Source organism: Toxotes jaculatrix, chromosome 14 (genome assembly GCF_017976425.1).
Source record: "Toxotes jaculatrix isolate fToxJac2 chromosome 14, fToxJac2.pri, whole genome shotgun sequence".
Lineage (NCBI taxonomy): Eukaryota > Metazoa > Chordata > Actinopteri > Toxotidae > Toxotes > Toxotes jaculatrix.
In genome coordinates, this window is record NC_054407.1 from 10,364,989 (window position 1) to 10,380,977 (window position 15,989).

A 15,989-nucleotide genomic window follows, 5' to 3' on the forward strand; every position below is an offset into this window, starting at 1 on the left:
CTTTTATTATCAGAACATCCTTTTGCGTGGCATTTAAAACTTCTCCAGAGAAAAGCCCTCTCACCACAGCCTCTCTGACCCCGTCGCTGTCTCAGTGCACACTCATTCTTTAAATGGAAATGATAAAGTTCCCAGTTTTTTTTAAAGACTATTGTATTTATTTTGCCAATTACGAAAACTCTTGTGCATTCACCCATGTTGTTCTTGAACACTTTCGTTTTGCTCTCCTTGTTGCAGTATCATTTCAGAGGCAAACTGAGGTCCTGTAACTTGTAATAGTTATTGATTTTCAGTCTCCATTGACATGTTGCTAGCCCTTAGTTGCTCTCATTGCTTGAAAAAAAAAATTTGCTGACTCATTTTAACATCCATGTTTTCCAATAAAACACTAATAGCTTTTATGTCTTTGGCTCATTTGCAGTAATACTTGAGGTCAACTTACCAAAATGTGAACAGACAACTGGACAAACAGTACAAACATTTCATTTATTTTTTTTTAAACCTCTCCTTTCAGTGTAAGCAATTCAATCAGTTTTGCCTGTATGCTTGGACAGGTTGCAGCCTCAAGCAGGGTTGAATGAAACCTAGAAGATTGTTTTTTGCCAGTCCAGTTGTTGATGTGTTTTTGTGTTTGTTTGTTTTTAAACACAAAAGTAAATAAAAATTCATTTGCAACTATAGTTCTATCAGCCTTTTTTTTTTTTTTTTAATTTGTTTACATATTAATATGCACTATTGTATGCACACAGTATATATAACATCTGTGCACAGACATAGTAGGGTAAAATGCAGAAAAAGGTATACTGTCTATACACATACAATAAATGAACATACAAAGTGTGGGTATGGGTACCAGCTTCTATTTTGTAAATTACAAGCAATGACAGAACTGTTCAGAAATGTGCTTCAGTGTTATTGTGTTAAAATGTTTAAGACACAGTATGAAGTCCCCTGAACTGTTTGTTTTTACCTACTAGCACCAGCAGGAGGAGCCAAATAGCTCCTGATAGATTTGATCAGTGCACAGGTTTAATTTACTGAGTTCACTGATTTCGGTTTTCAGCTCTCTACAGTGCAATTAGGAATACTTACAACTTCAATCAATTAAACAAGTCGTTTCGGGAAAAAAAACGAGATAATTTTTTTCTATCCCACACAGACACACACACACAATTTCCACCTTAGGCATAATTTCACGATCATTGTCGTGCTCGAATATTAGAGGCCAATAAAAGCATCGATTTCTGCTAAGCTCTCGATAATGCACGTGTTATACCTACAGCAGAACTAATCGATGAATGTGGGTAGACGGAAATAGGAATAATCCATCATCATACATGTTGTGCTTGGTGACTTACATAAAAATGACCCTAAGACATTAGTTTGTATTGATTATGTAGTGCGGCTGTTAAGGCTGTTCAGCACAAACAGAAAACACACTGCCCCGTTTACAACTCGATGCAAATCAATGAGTCTTGCTTTGTTTTACTTAAACAAACAAAAAAAGCCTGAATTTCAGATTTTACAGAAGGTGAGTCTATTGATTTTGCGGTTAAACATCTCACTTGACTTCCACTTAACAGCCCGTCGATTTGTTTAGTGATGAAGATTCTGCTGGAGTCCACAGTCCGACATGTACACAAGAACAGACAAATAAAGCATGGGGATAACGATACCTTCAAGTGATGTCGGAAATACCAGAGGTAGTAATAACTCCGGAAATCGCTTTTTACTGAGAGAGGAGCAGTGGTGAAACAAAGTAGAACAGATTAAAGGCTACTCTTTAGAACGTAAATAATAATCATAATATATATAATACAACTACAGTAATAACATAAAGATCTATTATACATTTTTGTCAAATCTGAAAAGGGCTTCACACTGATCAAAAACAATCTTTCATAGGACCTGGCTGAGATAGCAGCACCACATAGAGCAGATCTGACTGGGAAATGTTATTGAAAAAGTATGTGCCTGTTGCTGTAAAACTGCTGTTTAGACATTTGAAATAAATTTGAAACAGTGAGAGAAGTTGAAGGTAGTTGAAATATAGTAAGTAAAATTTTAAATGTGCTGCTAAAATAGAAACTCTGCAGGAAGTTTTGGTAGAAGCAAAGCTGAATTTTCAATCTCGGCAGAAGTCAAAGTTCCAAACAGAGTTGAAGATTGAACTGAAGTTCAAACACTGAGAGGAGTTGAAACTGTCAAATTGTATATATTGTTGTCAATTGACTTGTGTCAGGGTAAGTTTTTGTGTAATCACTGATAGCAAATCAACTCTTAGTTAAAGGATAAGAAATGAAAGCAGTGGAAGTGGACAAGTTCATATATGATTTGGAGGATGTTAAATTTAATGCATATAATGAAAATAAAGTAGTAAGCATACCATTACAGAATACATTTCTCAAAACATAAACACAAGTTTTTTCTCGTTTAGTTGTGAATACTATCATGCGATTATTACTAGTACTAGTAATACTGGTAACAACTGTGGTATCAATAGTGGTATTACTGCTATGTACGAAATTGACACATTTGTAAACGGAACCTACGAGCGGAACTTGAACGCACCATCATAGTCTTAGCCAATAGCATCGGAGCAGAACGCTGTGTTGTGATGGAAGCGACCAATCAACGCTCGTTGTGCGGAGTAAATGGACACTCAGCATCGGTCCCTGGCTGCCTGGATGTGTTGAGCTGCTCTTTACTGCAACAAAGGACCCGTCGCTACATGAGCGAAACACATGAAACACCGCTGGAATAACGCTGTTACCGTCAACAGAGAAGAGAACAAGCCTCGGTACCTCTGAAATCCTCGGAGGGAAGTGTCGTTTGGTTGCGACTAGAGTTTCTGTTCGGTGAGTGTTTCTGTGTTTACACCGGATGAACAGGATTTGGAGCACTGGGTTATGTGTAGTTGTAACGGAATACTGTTTTCCTTCATAAAGTATCTACACTGCATTTTAGACGGTTGGCTAATGGTATGTGTTTGAATTTAACGACTTTCTCTCTATATAATCACTTTTAGTTCGCCGTCTCTTGCTTTGTAATTGTAGTCTGATAAAGTTCTCACCGCTTACATTAGAAATCCTCAGGAAGACATGTTCACACAGTGTACCTGGGTGTGCGTGAATTCATGTGCAGTGGTGTGCGCGTGTGTGTGCGCGCGCGCGCCTGCGTTTTCACATGGTTTGTTCTGTGGTTTTACTGGTGTTACCTCGTCTTCATTTGACATCACAGTCTTTGCATTGCTTAAATAGTGTGTGTGTGTGTGTGTGTGTGTGTGCGTGTGTGTGTGTGTGGTCATGTAATGCATTCAGCATCTTATAAATACAATTTATTTATCGTTATTATCGTTGGATATGTCTAAGTTGTGAGTTGCTCAACCAAAAAAAAAAAATATATATATATGTGCCCTATTATCACATATTATCATTTTAATTTATTACACATTTATTATTATATATAAAACTGGAAAGATCAAATAAGAGCTGCAACTGACAGTTTTCTTTATTGATTAATCTGCCAATAAATTGTTTGATTAATCAGCTTGTCCATAAAATGTAGAGAATGGTGAAAGGTTTCTGCTGTAATTTCCTAAAGCCAAAGATGATGTGTTCAGATTACTTGTTTTATTCACCAAACAGTCCAAACTTCAAAAACATTCAGTTTATAATCAGATGTGACAAAGAAAAGCACCAGATCAACACATTTGATTAGCAAAATTGTTGTCTGATTAATTTTCTGCTGATTGGTTAATTGATTAATTGTTGCATCTTAAGAAAAAAATACTGAGTTAAAACCCCTTGTACTATCAAACTGCAAAACATTATCTGATAAAGCAGAAAGTGATTTTAAACAAAATGTTGGTTTTCTAATGACAAACTGCAGAAGGCTGGAGACACTTAATATCCCGATAGAGCTGCCACAGGAAGTGTTTCTCTAATACTCGCAGTTGTTTTAGAGAGTTATAGGTTTATAGAAATGCTAAACTGGATTGAGTTTTTGAGAAGTGACAGCGCCTTTCCTTGGAGTAGTCTGAGATTGATCGCTTCTCTCTGTGGCTACACCTTGACATGTACTCGGCTGAGATGGGTAAGGTGACAAGGACACCGAAAATGGAGAGCAGATGGTAAGAGCAGGGAGGGGAGGAGAGGAAAGAGGAGTAGATGGAGATGGAGTGGAAGAGACGAGCATGGGAGAAGGGAAGGAGAGAGAGCAGGAAAGAGGATGAAGAGGAGGGAGAAAGAGCAGATGGATCTGGGAAATGGACAGGATGAGTGTGACTGTAGGAAAGATGACAAGAAGGGAAGGGGGAACAGTGGAAACAGGAACTTGGTACTCGCTCCCTCCTCACATGTGCCAGGTGCAACATTGCTTCATTTGGTTGACTAACTAGTAATAGGGAAAAAGAAGTGTGTGTGTGTGTGGAGTGGTGGTGGGCGGAGCCTGCTGGTTGATGGATGACCTGTCGAGATAAGGTGGGGGTGGCCAGTGGGGAGAGAGATGGAGGGATGGAGAGAGATGGAGGAGGAGGACGGGATGGAGCATTGTAATGCTGACAGGGGGTCATTTATCTGTCTGCTGGATCTGACCAGCCGGTGCACTATGGGAGATCAGGCTGCTCACCAGCATCTCCCCTCCTCACCACCTGTGTCTCTTTTTTTTCCTTCCCTTTCATCTTTTATCCTTACATCCCCACATCCCCATTCTTCTTCTGATTCCACACTACTTCCCCTGCAACTTGTCTTGTTCCCCCCCATGTTTCTCACGCTGTGTTTGTCACATTCATCTTCTCCACTTCTTCCCTCCTCTCCTCATCCTTGCTCTGCCTGTTCTTCTTTCCCTCATAGAAATTTAAGCTGTTTTTGGTTTTCAGATGTTTGTTCAACTACTTTCCACTGCTTACATACAAACAGCTCAACTGCTGACGGGGCTTCAGCTTGAAATTAACGGTTGGAACGCTTTCTGTGAAAACACTTCAAATGACGCTCAAAGCTTTTAAAAACATTTTCAGCTGCTTGTACCTGCAGTTTCAAGGGTGAGCGAAGTTTTCCTCCAAAAATGTAGCCTTTTCTAGTCTTATTGTACACACTTTTATACATTTCTCTCTCTCCTCCTTCGCCAATTCAGCCCTCTCCCTCCTAATCTGTTTTCTCTCTGTCTTTATTTCCTGCTTTTTCTCCCCCTTTTTAAAAGTCTCCCCTTCTCCCCTTTATCTCTCCAGAGGGACTAGTAAGCGGCATTATGAGTCAGTGTGAGCAGAGAGGCAGATGGGATTCGGCTCGTAGGCCAGATAAGGGTTTTTAACTCAGCTGTGTCTTATCACACCCTGTCACTGCTACTTAAACTGAACAGACACTGCCTGGCATTATGTATGGAGTCTTAAAAATCCGTAAATTGAGATAGTGCAAGTTCTGTACGAAGCATGTTGGTGTAATCCTTCTACAAACGGGTGCAAGTGATGTCAGAGTACCAATTTAAATGCAGTGATGGAGAGATGGACGACTTTTTCGGGGCGACCCACAAAAGCAACACTAACCCAGGAGCTGACTCAGTGTTACAGCCCATCAATTAATCAACATCTACATCACAGAAAAGAATTTTAAATTGGTTTTTAGGTCCATTTCGTGTCAGTTGCCAGGCATATTGCTCATCTGCATTCTGCTCGGTTCCCAGTGTGTCACCGTGCTCATCCTTCAGTGACACACGAGGCAATTTGGTGACAAGACAGGCAACATTTTGTAGTCAGTATGAGCTGCTTTCCATCAGCCATCATTATTTTTAATTACTTTATTTCCCTGCCTCCTTGTTGTGTGCCACAGTGGAGTACCACAGGAAGCAGGCTCTTGCAGGAAGCAGGTTCAAAGATGTGAACCTGTGAAGCCTCAAATTTGACTAAATCAAGGCACAAAATATATCACAGAGCGCTGTGTTTCTCATGGTGAGAGTCACATTTTGGCAGGCATGAGCGAAGTGTGAAATTGGTGCGGTGAAATGATTTGGATCAGTCTGTCTATGTATGTATCTCAGGCTGCAACTCACAGATATTTTCATGCATCAACATTGATTATCGTTCATAATTTTGTTAGTAAAAGGTCAGAAAACAGTGAAAAATATCCCATCACAACTTCACAGACCTGAAAGTGACATTGATATTCAAGACATTCATTTTACTATCACATAAGGTAACAACAAGCATCAAATCCTCACACCTGAGAGGCTGTTGGTCTACCATTTTGGTCCAGACTGAAATATCCCAACAACTACAGAATGGATTGCATGAAATCTATCTATCTATCTATCTATCTATCTATCTATCTATCTATCTATCTATCTATCTATCTCTCTGTCTATCCATCCATCCATCCATCTAGTCTGCCCATCTGTCTCGCCACTGCCATTAGTCATGTCTATCTTTCTGTCCTTGGATAACCATGTAAATGTATGCATCCTACACTGGCAGATGGAGTGGGAATAGATTTATATTCAGCAGCCTTTTGTTAAGTCAGTGATAGACTGCTGAGCTGACAAAAATGCACGCAGACACACTCAGGGACACACTTGTGGACACACTCACGTATGCACAAATACACAGATGTCACTCAGGGAAAACAACACTGATGCAGCGCTACGCTCTGAAGTCAATGACATCAGCTCCTGCAGAGATAAACAAACATGAAGACGACGTGTTCCTCCTGCCCGTGACAGGTGCTTAGTATCTAAACCCAGTGTCCAAGTTGTGTGTATGTTTACGCACTTTTGTGTTTATGTGTGTAGGCAGTGTTTTGCCCCTGCTGATGGCTCACTGGTGACTCACAGAGGCCGTTACGATGAAGGGGAAAAAAACTCAAGTAATGAGTGTAATTTACAGTAATACGGGCAGTTCTCCTCCTGGTGCCTGCCATTACGGTGAGTGACAGATGAATTTAGAGGGTCATGTGCTACCGAGAACCAGTCGCTGTGTGCAACTTTCCTGGTGTTTCTGCTGGTGTTTTAGCTTGCTCATCAGTTCATCAGGGCGAGGCTGATGCTGCTTGTCATCTTGCTGTCATCCTGCTTGATGTGCGTCAATTTGTTAAGGAAGGACTGCAGCAGAGAGCCGTTAATCAAAGCCCCCCTCGGGGAGAATGCAGCCTGATGAACCAACAGTGGAGTTGGACCCAGCTAATGTCCGCTCCCCGTAAACCCTGTCATCTTAGCTCATTTCACCTCTTTGTGTCCTGTCCTGCCACGCATCATTTGGCTTCCTGTCGTTCTCAATCATCTCGTCTAACATCTTGTCTGATCTGATTGGAAGTTTGCTTTATCTTTTGCTTCCTGGATAGTAAAGAGCGTGGCTGCATGGAGAAGAGTAGCGGTGCTCTCATTTACATTTAAATGACGAAGAGTCTGAGGTGCCGTGCTCTGGCTCATTTGTCATTTTGCAGTGATTCAGTGTCCACGTGTTTGTTTGCATGTGAGTTTGTGTGTGTGTGTGTGTGTCTCCTCAATAATGAAATGTTTCTTTTCCTGTTACTGTGTGTGTCAGTGCAGCGTCATCATGTTTCAGTGCTGGGACAATCAGCTCTGAATCGGCTGCCCCATGTTGCAGTCTGCCGGGGAGTTTTTGGCTTTATGATGGCTTTTGCAGTTGAACAAAATCAACTGACTCTTCCTGGAATGTAAAGCAGGCATGTTACCGCTTTGGCTAGAGCGAAAATGCGATTGAATGTAAAATAACAGAGTATTCACTGCTCTGATAGACCCTGAGTAGAAGTATCTGGCTGGATGTTACATAATTTTTTTTTTATTATTATTATTTTAAAGGGGAAACAAAAGAATTTCCTGCCAGAGACTCTCTTTGAAAGCCCAGGAGTGTTGTCACGTATCATCTCTCAAAGTGTTTTTGTAACAGGAATCCTCTCTGGCTTCTCCATCTATTTACTCATAAAGCCAAAAATAGACCAGACAGCACTCTAAGGCCTGGTTACCACACATTATATTCGCAGTAATGTTAGATGTGATATTAGATTTATCCTCAGGCTTTAAAGGGAATGAACCCAGTGCTGTGACGCTTGTGGGGAAACCCGACCAAGGACTGTAATGACCTTAGCATTATGACTAAAATATCTATAATGCAGTAAGTTCAACATGTCAGCACTGACTGATATACTAGTAAATATGTAAATATGTAAATATGTAGCTACAGCTAGCAGCTGGTTAGCTTAGCATAAATAGGGGCTAACAGCCAGGTTCTTTCCTGGTAATGAAATCTATGAAGATTATTGTGTGCTACAGGCCCTGGCCAGTAGATTTTGTTACCTTCAGACAGAGCCATGCTAGCTGTTTCTCCCTTTTTTCTTAACTTTATGTTAAATTAAGCCAAGAAAATAAGCTTTGCCTGGCTTTCCAAAAAATGTCAAGATATTCCTTTAGAGTTACAATGAAACAGAAGTGAGAGCATCTGTAGCTTCAGAAGTGTGACTGATTTCTCCCTGAAACACATCATCTGGATAGGGCTTGGGTCCGAGAGGGATTTACATCAAGTCCTTAATATGCGATTGGCTCGCTCCAGAGTGGGCGACGTGGTGAAAAGAAATATGGAGCTCGGGAGCTGCAGAGGACTCGCTGTTAGACTTCACACACACACCTCCCTCACCTGTGTTAGTAGACCAGGAAGAGGAGGATGATGGTAAAAACTAGACCTTAACCACATTCTTTGTTTTCACAACTTTACCAGATGTAAACCAAACGCACACCTCATACTGTGATACTGCTCTGCTAGCTACCCTCATGCTAACAGTCATGTCATTTAATTTTTTATGTCTCTGACACATATTTAGTATGCAATAAGAAATAAACGGACAATTAACACACGGTCACAGTCGTAGTCAGACACCACTCCTCACGTCCATGTTGTTTTGTCTTGAATGTATAATGAAAACAAGATGAGTTAGCTGCTTATGACTGCAGGATGACTTGGTGTTTTAGTCTTTTATTGGACCACTCACTGAATCATCTGCGGAAAAGCTTTTACCGAACATACCTGCATGAGCCAAATTACATCAGTCACTTTAAGGTCGACTCATCACGTCAGCCTCTTGATTTTATTTTGGATTTTTTTTGCCCAGCTCTACCTGCCAGATACTTTCAGCTCAAATGGGAATAAACAGAGGGAATTTGTTTTTTGTTTTTTTTTTGAAGTCATCACAAAAACAAGTAGCGCCATAACTGATTACTGGGTTTGACTCTGTGGACTGTCGAGTCTAAGAAACGTCTGTCCACAGCTGTCAAGGAGAATTGCATCCACATACTTATTATTAGTGCAACGCCATATATCAATATTTAACTTAAAACATTAAAACAGCAGACAGTAATTTCAGTATGAGCTTGTTTGAATAATGTTTGATGTGAGATGTGAGCTCTCCATGTCAAACTCATCAAGTCTTCCCGTATATTTAAAAGGAAAAATATAAGGCAGAGTGTTGTGTTAAATGTAGAAGGTGATATTAAAATGATGTTTCAGCAAGAAAAGTGATGCACAACTACTTGAAATAAGAATTTGATCACCTAAATCAGTTAAACCCATCGTCAGCAGGTCTTACAACTCTAGAAATAGTCTGGCTAGGATGGCAGAACTGCTTGACAGCGCAGATATTGTCTGCCATATAATATAACACTATGGGACAGCCCGTGTTTAAAAAGTGTGAGGGAATTTCCTTCTCTGCCTCCCACTCTCTCCCTCTTTCTCTTTGTCTCTCTCCGTCTTTTCTGGCCATAATTACAGAGCTCATGAAAGCGTTTAGAGTCTCATGAATATTTAGACCTTGGAGGGGAAGTGTCAGGGGAGACCCATGTGTGGCTGGTCTGCCCTAATTATGGAGATGGGCCTACACACACTCATCACACACACACACACACACACACACACACACACACACACACACACACACACACACACACACACACACACACACTTCAAATGAGGGAGGATGGCCAGAAAATGATCAAAAGCTCCCAATTTGGGAAAAGTATATATAGGCTTTAAGGTGTACGTATTCTGAGAAACTGGCAAGAGCGCGCGCACACACACACGCACACGCACATACACACACACACACGCACACACACACACACAGACAGACCCAGCAGGGAGATAATAATACCACAGCTGGTTGTGGGTTGCAGCTGGTTCTTTCTGCTCCCTATTGTTTAATAGTGAGCTAATGATGGACGTGAACATAGCAGATTAGTCAATGGGGATGGACTGTGTGTGTGTGTGTGTGTGTGTGTGTGTGTGTGTGTGTGTGTGTGTGTGTGTGTGTGTGTGTGTGTGTGTGTATCTTGCAGTCTCTGGACTGGGATGTATTCTTTTTTTTGACGTCATGTCATGCTAAGTCAGGGCAGGGGTGAACAGAAGTGTGACTCATTGACTCTGTGATGGACACCATTGAGACAAACAGAGACAGGAGGCGGGAGTCATGCTTCTTGGCTGCAGAAAGCATGAGAGGAAGGAAGGGGTGAATGAACAGAAATATACGGAAACAAAAACTTAATTAGAGCTAAATGGAGGATGGAAGCAGAAGGAGTTAGAAGATGTGGTGGATGGAAAAAAACGGAGGGAATGAGGGGACTGAGAAAGGAAAGAGGAAGTAAAGACAGACGTAAGAGAAAGAAGACAGGTAAAAAAAAGGTGAGAAGGAGAAGCAAACGAGAGAGACGGGGAGGTGAGAAGAAAGGAGGTTTGCATTTTGAAGGAGGCTTGTACAGTAATGAGTCATTTCAGATGGGGAGGCTGGTGAGGGATGGAAGTGACTGCTGAGAAGTGAGGAGAGAGGTGTAAGGCAACGTGGGAGAAAGATGAGAGACCTAAACAGCATATGAGGAGGATAAAGAGAAGAGAAGAGGGAGTACAGTGGAGTGTGTCACTGCAGATGGTGATGTCTCTGTAAAGGTGAGAAGCGAGGGTGGTGAATTTAAACACTACATGTTTAGTACCAGAATAGAAAAAAGCATTATAATATTAATGATTCATTGCTACAGACAGGTGTTGTGTGCAGTGTTCTGTGAATCCAGAATGCCCACATGCTGTAGCTGAACTGAGATCAAGAGTTTAAAATAGTCCCTCAGGCTACTATTCACATTAGCATTCATTACACTGAGATCAGAGCAAACTGGTTAGCCTCAGATTCTGCATCAGTGAGTTACCTAAATGGACTGATGTTTGACAAATTAAAGTGCAGAACAACTGTGTCATAGTAAGTGCTGAGCATCCAGAGGAGCACCAATTATTCTAGCACATATTCCCTCATTTAAGGATTTGAGGATGGTGGCGGAGAGCGCTTTGTAACATTATTATTATCTCCTGTAGATGTTGGGTTTCAGTCTTCTGACTGTGAACAGATGATTCACATCAGACTCGTCAAACCATTCAGTGATCCCTTGTGGCCTGTGTGAAAACATCTGCATTTGTTATGTTTCTCCACTCATTTATCCAGTTTTTTTCTCTTTAATTTCTCTCTTGTGTGTGTACTTAAAGTAGATACAAGTAGTTTTAGATTCAATATTAATATTTAGCATTTGAAATGTTTTAGCCTTAGTGCCCCTAGTGGCTGTATCGAAACATTTGCTTTAGTAATTTCCACTTCCTCCTCTATGGATTCAACCTGAAAATGCTCTTCATGTCTTATTTTTCTACAATAAAACAGAAGCTATCAAAAGAATTTGAAAAGTTTGAAAGGAAATTCTGCTACTCTTGGTGGCCTTGAAAGCGAAGTAGAATTTTTGGGTCTTCATAGGCACAAGAGTTCAGGTGATGTAAGTTCTGTCATCTACTCATGTAAGTGTTCAAGCCCAAAACATAAGTGAGACCTCAGATGAGCTCAGTAGAAAGAAGCTTGGACAGCAGGCTCTGATGAAACTGGAGGTTCAGCTGAAAAGTGTGAATGTTCTCAGTCACCTGATTGAGTTGGAACTGGGAAAAGAAAAGCGAGGGAGAGAGAGAGAGGGAGAGAAACTTCTCCGTCCAGCCATTTGAGCGCTGTGGTCCCGACAGGCGATCAGGCTTGTCTCACCGCCACCATGTGTGAGCTTTCATCGGGCCACTTCACAGCCCTCTGAGCGGAAACCAGACCACCACCACATGCTGTTTGGGCACGCTGCTGCCGCACAGACAGTGACACACACACACTGGTATGATTATGAACACAGGCAGACAACTCACACAAGACACACAAACACACGTGTCAGCGCCACTTATAACCGGCCGCAGTTTGATGAGGTGTGTCACCAGTCTGAGAGGGAGTGGAGCCCACTCTGCATGTGTGTGTGTGAGAGTGAGGGAATTGGTTAGCAGTTAGTAATCACTTAATCACATAATAGCAATCACTGTTCATCAGCCAACTGCAGACCGTCACTGCACTGGACGGGCTCATAATGTGGTTCAGCAGCTGAGTGTTTATGAATATTTATGTGTATGTGTTTAGCTCCCGGCGGAAGGCAGAAAAAGGTGGTGAACATAATGTATTTATTTATACATCTTTATGTTTATTTATGTGTGCTATATATTAACTGAGGGTTGAAATGAATCAACCATTCCTCCCGCAGTCTGTCTGAGGGGCTTTTTAAAGTGAGTGCTGCATCGCACTGAGTTTCAGGTTTTGTACGGTAATTTCCAGTGCGATGGAGAGCTTTTGCCACTATCGTCCACTTTTAAGCCTGAACTGGTGGATATTTGTGAATAGTAGTTATAATGAAAATGTCAACCAGTATTTGTCAAATATCCACACTCCATCACTCACTTTCTCTCTCACACAAAACAAATTAAGCCGGCAGTATAATTGAAAGGAAATGGAAATATAATGGGAAAACAAAGCCTGCAGATGACTTTGTTTGCGACAGTGTGTGTAGGACTTCATGTGATTCATGTGGACAGTGTGTGATTAGTTTCTGTTTTTACTTGTGTGCTACCTGCTATTTATATTTTTCCCTCATTATCTGGATGGACTAACTGTGAGTCCAAGATTAATCAGTTTTATGTGACTTGGAAACAAATCGTCCTCTTAGCTAAGCTCTGTAAGCGCACAGAGATCTATCAAGACTGTTGCTGTTTTTAAATATCAGAAGAATATTATAGAACAACGTATATTACTATAACATTGCCTGTACTTATGCATCTCTCAAGTAAATCTGGAAGGGTCATTATGAGATGTACTCCTGATTTATAATGACATTACATCCACTGACCTACTGAACCTGGAACAACAGATTTTGTTTTGTCTTCTTTGGGGCCATTACTGATACATGATCACCTTTTAAAGCTAGTGTTATACTTTCCGTATCCACAAGTACGTGAGGGAACGAATCTAAAATCTGGCAATAAACTGACAGGTTTATTCACCAAGAGGTAGTTTAAGGTGTGGAATAATAACTGGTAATTAGGTTCAGCTCATACAGTAACCTGCATTTATTATAAGTTTAGACCTCAATTGTGGCCAACGTGAATACAGAACAGTCCAAACTGTAGTGTTTGACAACTATTTCTCATGCAGTTGCAATGATACAACCTTAATTTATTGGGTTGCTTTTCAAGCAACGGTAGATTAATAGAAGGTAGATGGAAATATTTAATATAAATGGTCACTCGTTACAGTTGATCTAATGAGCCGACACATATTTATTTTAACATCTGGTGCTGAAGAAAAGGAACTTCTCTCCATGCCGTCTCTTTATTTGGTTTAGGGAATGAACATACAATTTCCTTGTCTGCTGTTTCTATAAAACTGATACTAGAATTGGTTCTAAGTGATCTTCTTCTTCCTGTATTATTAACTGCGACTATGAGCACAGCCAGAGCTTGTGTTTTGGATCTCACCATCAGGACTATTTTCAGCATCTCATCTTCATTCACCTTCTGTCGCAGAGGAAAGACCTCCAATGTGGCATTCGCACCCAGCTACATGCCCGACAGCCTTTGAGCACAGACCAAACTCGATTTCAAAATGAGTATAGCGAAGCTCTTAGAGGACACTCAGAACAGAAGCACTGTTTCATCTGGTTAACTTTGTGCTTTACTGCTGAAATGATTTTGTGTGGAACACACATTGTGTGTGTGTGTGTGTGTGTGTGTGTGAGTGTGAGTGTGTGTGTGAAAGAACAAAGCAAAGAGAAAGTGAGAAAAAACACACTAGAGTACAAGAGATGATAAGCACTCACTGAAGTAATTTGTGTGTGTGTGTGTGTGTGTGTGTGTGTGTGTGTGTATGAGTACTGAGTTTTGCATGTATGTGAGCGAAAGCTAGAGACGGGTAAAAAGCCATGGCAAGAGATAGAAAGGGCATCGGGATCAACACAACATAGAGAGCATCCCCCACTTATAATTTATTTATATGTTCATTTTTGTTTTTCGTTAAGCAAAGATCTGGGTCAGACACAGGAGTGTGTGTGTGTGTGTGTGCGTGCGTGCGTGCGTGTGTGTGTGTGTGTGTGTGTGTGAGGGAGAGGAAGAAATAAATATCAGGACAGATGTTTCTGTACAATGAGGACTGGAATCAGCCAGTTTAGACAGACAGATGAAGCTGTTTGCAGATCGGTGGGCAGATGCAGGATATGAGACAAGTACTGAGACATGAAGACAGACTGGCATTCAGAGAGGCAGACATATGTGAACCAGCTGTTTGTCATCTTCCTTTCCATGGCCCCTTGGTGGGAAACCAACAGGTGTCTGTATTCAAATAACAGATGCAGACAATTTGTGGAAACATGTTGTGTTTCATCGTGATAAGAAAATCACCAGCTTGATTCAGGGCTTCAGACTCCGGGCGGGTTTATCTGCGTCTGTAAGAGATCTGCCCGGTCGCCTTGAATTAGTCAAAGAAACAGGAGGTGGCCTTGAAACTGGAGAGCGTGTACACCGGATTTACAACATACGTGAGTGTTTTTCTGTGTGTGAAAGGCAGATATGGAAATAGAGACAGCAAGGCTGTAGGTCAGAGCTGAAACAAGTAACCTGTTAGTTGACTGACGGAAAATTTGTCTGCAACTATTTTCATAACTGAATAATTGTTTGAGCGGTTTAAAGTAGAAATGCCAAATATTTGTTGAAATTTGCTGCTTTTCTGTATTTTATATGTTTGCAAACCAAATACCTTTGGATTTTGGATTGCTTAAAAAGCAATTTTAAGGAAATAACCTTGGGTTTAGGAAAATTGTGACAGACATTTTTCACCAGTAAGTGTGAAAGCAATCAAAGTATTATTTGACAATGGAAAAAAATGGTTACTTGCAGTATAGAATGTGTTGTTCTGTGAGCAAGTTTGTGTATATGTCTGTGGTTGAGGGTGTTTTTGACACACCCTTCTTTTAAACTCAAAACTTAAACAAGAGAGGCCGACTCCAAACGAGCTTCTGCAAGCTCTGAGTCTCTAAATGTTGTTACCAAAAATTATTTTTATTTGTCCTTAAAAAGATAAGAAAATCTAAGTCACACATGACATGGTGAATTTATTTAAGTGCTTTGAGGTTTGATATGAGGCCAATATAAAAGTACAAAGACAGTTAAAATTAGTGAGTCTAGGATGTTTGACATCTATGCTAATTTAATTGTTAGCGTGGTCCAAGAACTGCCATAATGTGACAGACTGGAGCATGCTGTGCTTGAGGTGAAGAAATAGTCCCATATTCTCCCAGTACCTTATTGTAATTTTATTATATTTTACTTTTTTGCCACCCTCACATAATTGAAAATTCCTGGTGTAATGGATTGCATTTATACAGGGGAAGAGCCCTAGGGAAATATTTGGTCCTGTCAAGGGGGGTGGAGGAGAGGAAAAATGACAGGGAGATGGAGCGATGAGGAAAGCAGAGGAGATATGGAAAATGATAGAGCAGCTGATAAGAAGCTCGTTATTCGGTTCCTATATTTGGCTCTCCATATTCTCCGCTCTTATGCTCTCACGCTTACAGTGGAGACATCCTCACTGTAGGCCTACATCCTACTGAAATCTGTC

At 40.9% G+C, this 15,989-nt stretch overlaps 1 protein-coding gene across 1 annotated transcript in view; it reads left to right on the forward strand.

Annotated features, from left to right (window-relative positions):
* Positions 1 to 2,667: 2,667 nt before the first annotated feature.
* The window catches only part of LOC121193664 (SPRY domain-containing SOCS box protein 4-like), a 68,697-nt gene continuing 55,375 nt past the window's right edge, over positions 2,668 to 15,989 (forward strand). The window contains exon 1 of the mRNA XM_041056079.1: positions 2,668 to 2,858. The gene's annotated coding sequence lies outside the window, so the exon portion shown is untranslated. The remainder of the gene's footprint in view (positions 2,859 to 15,989) is intronic.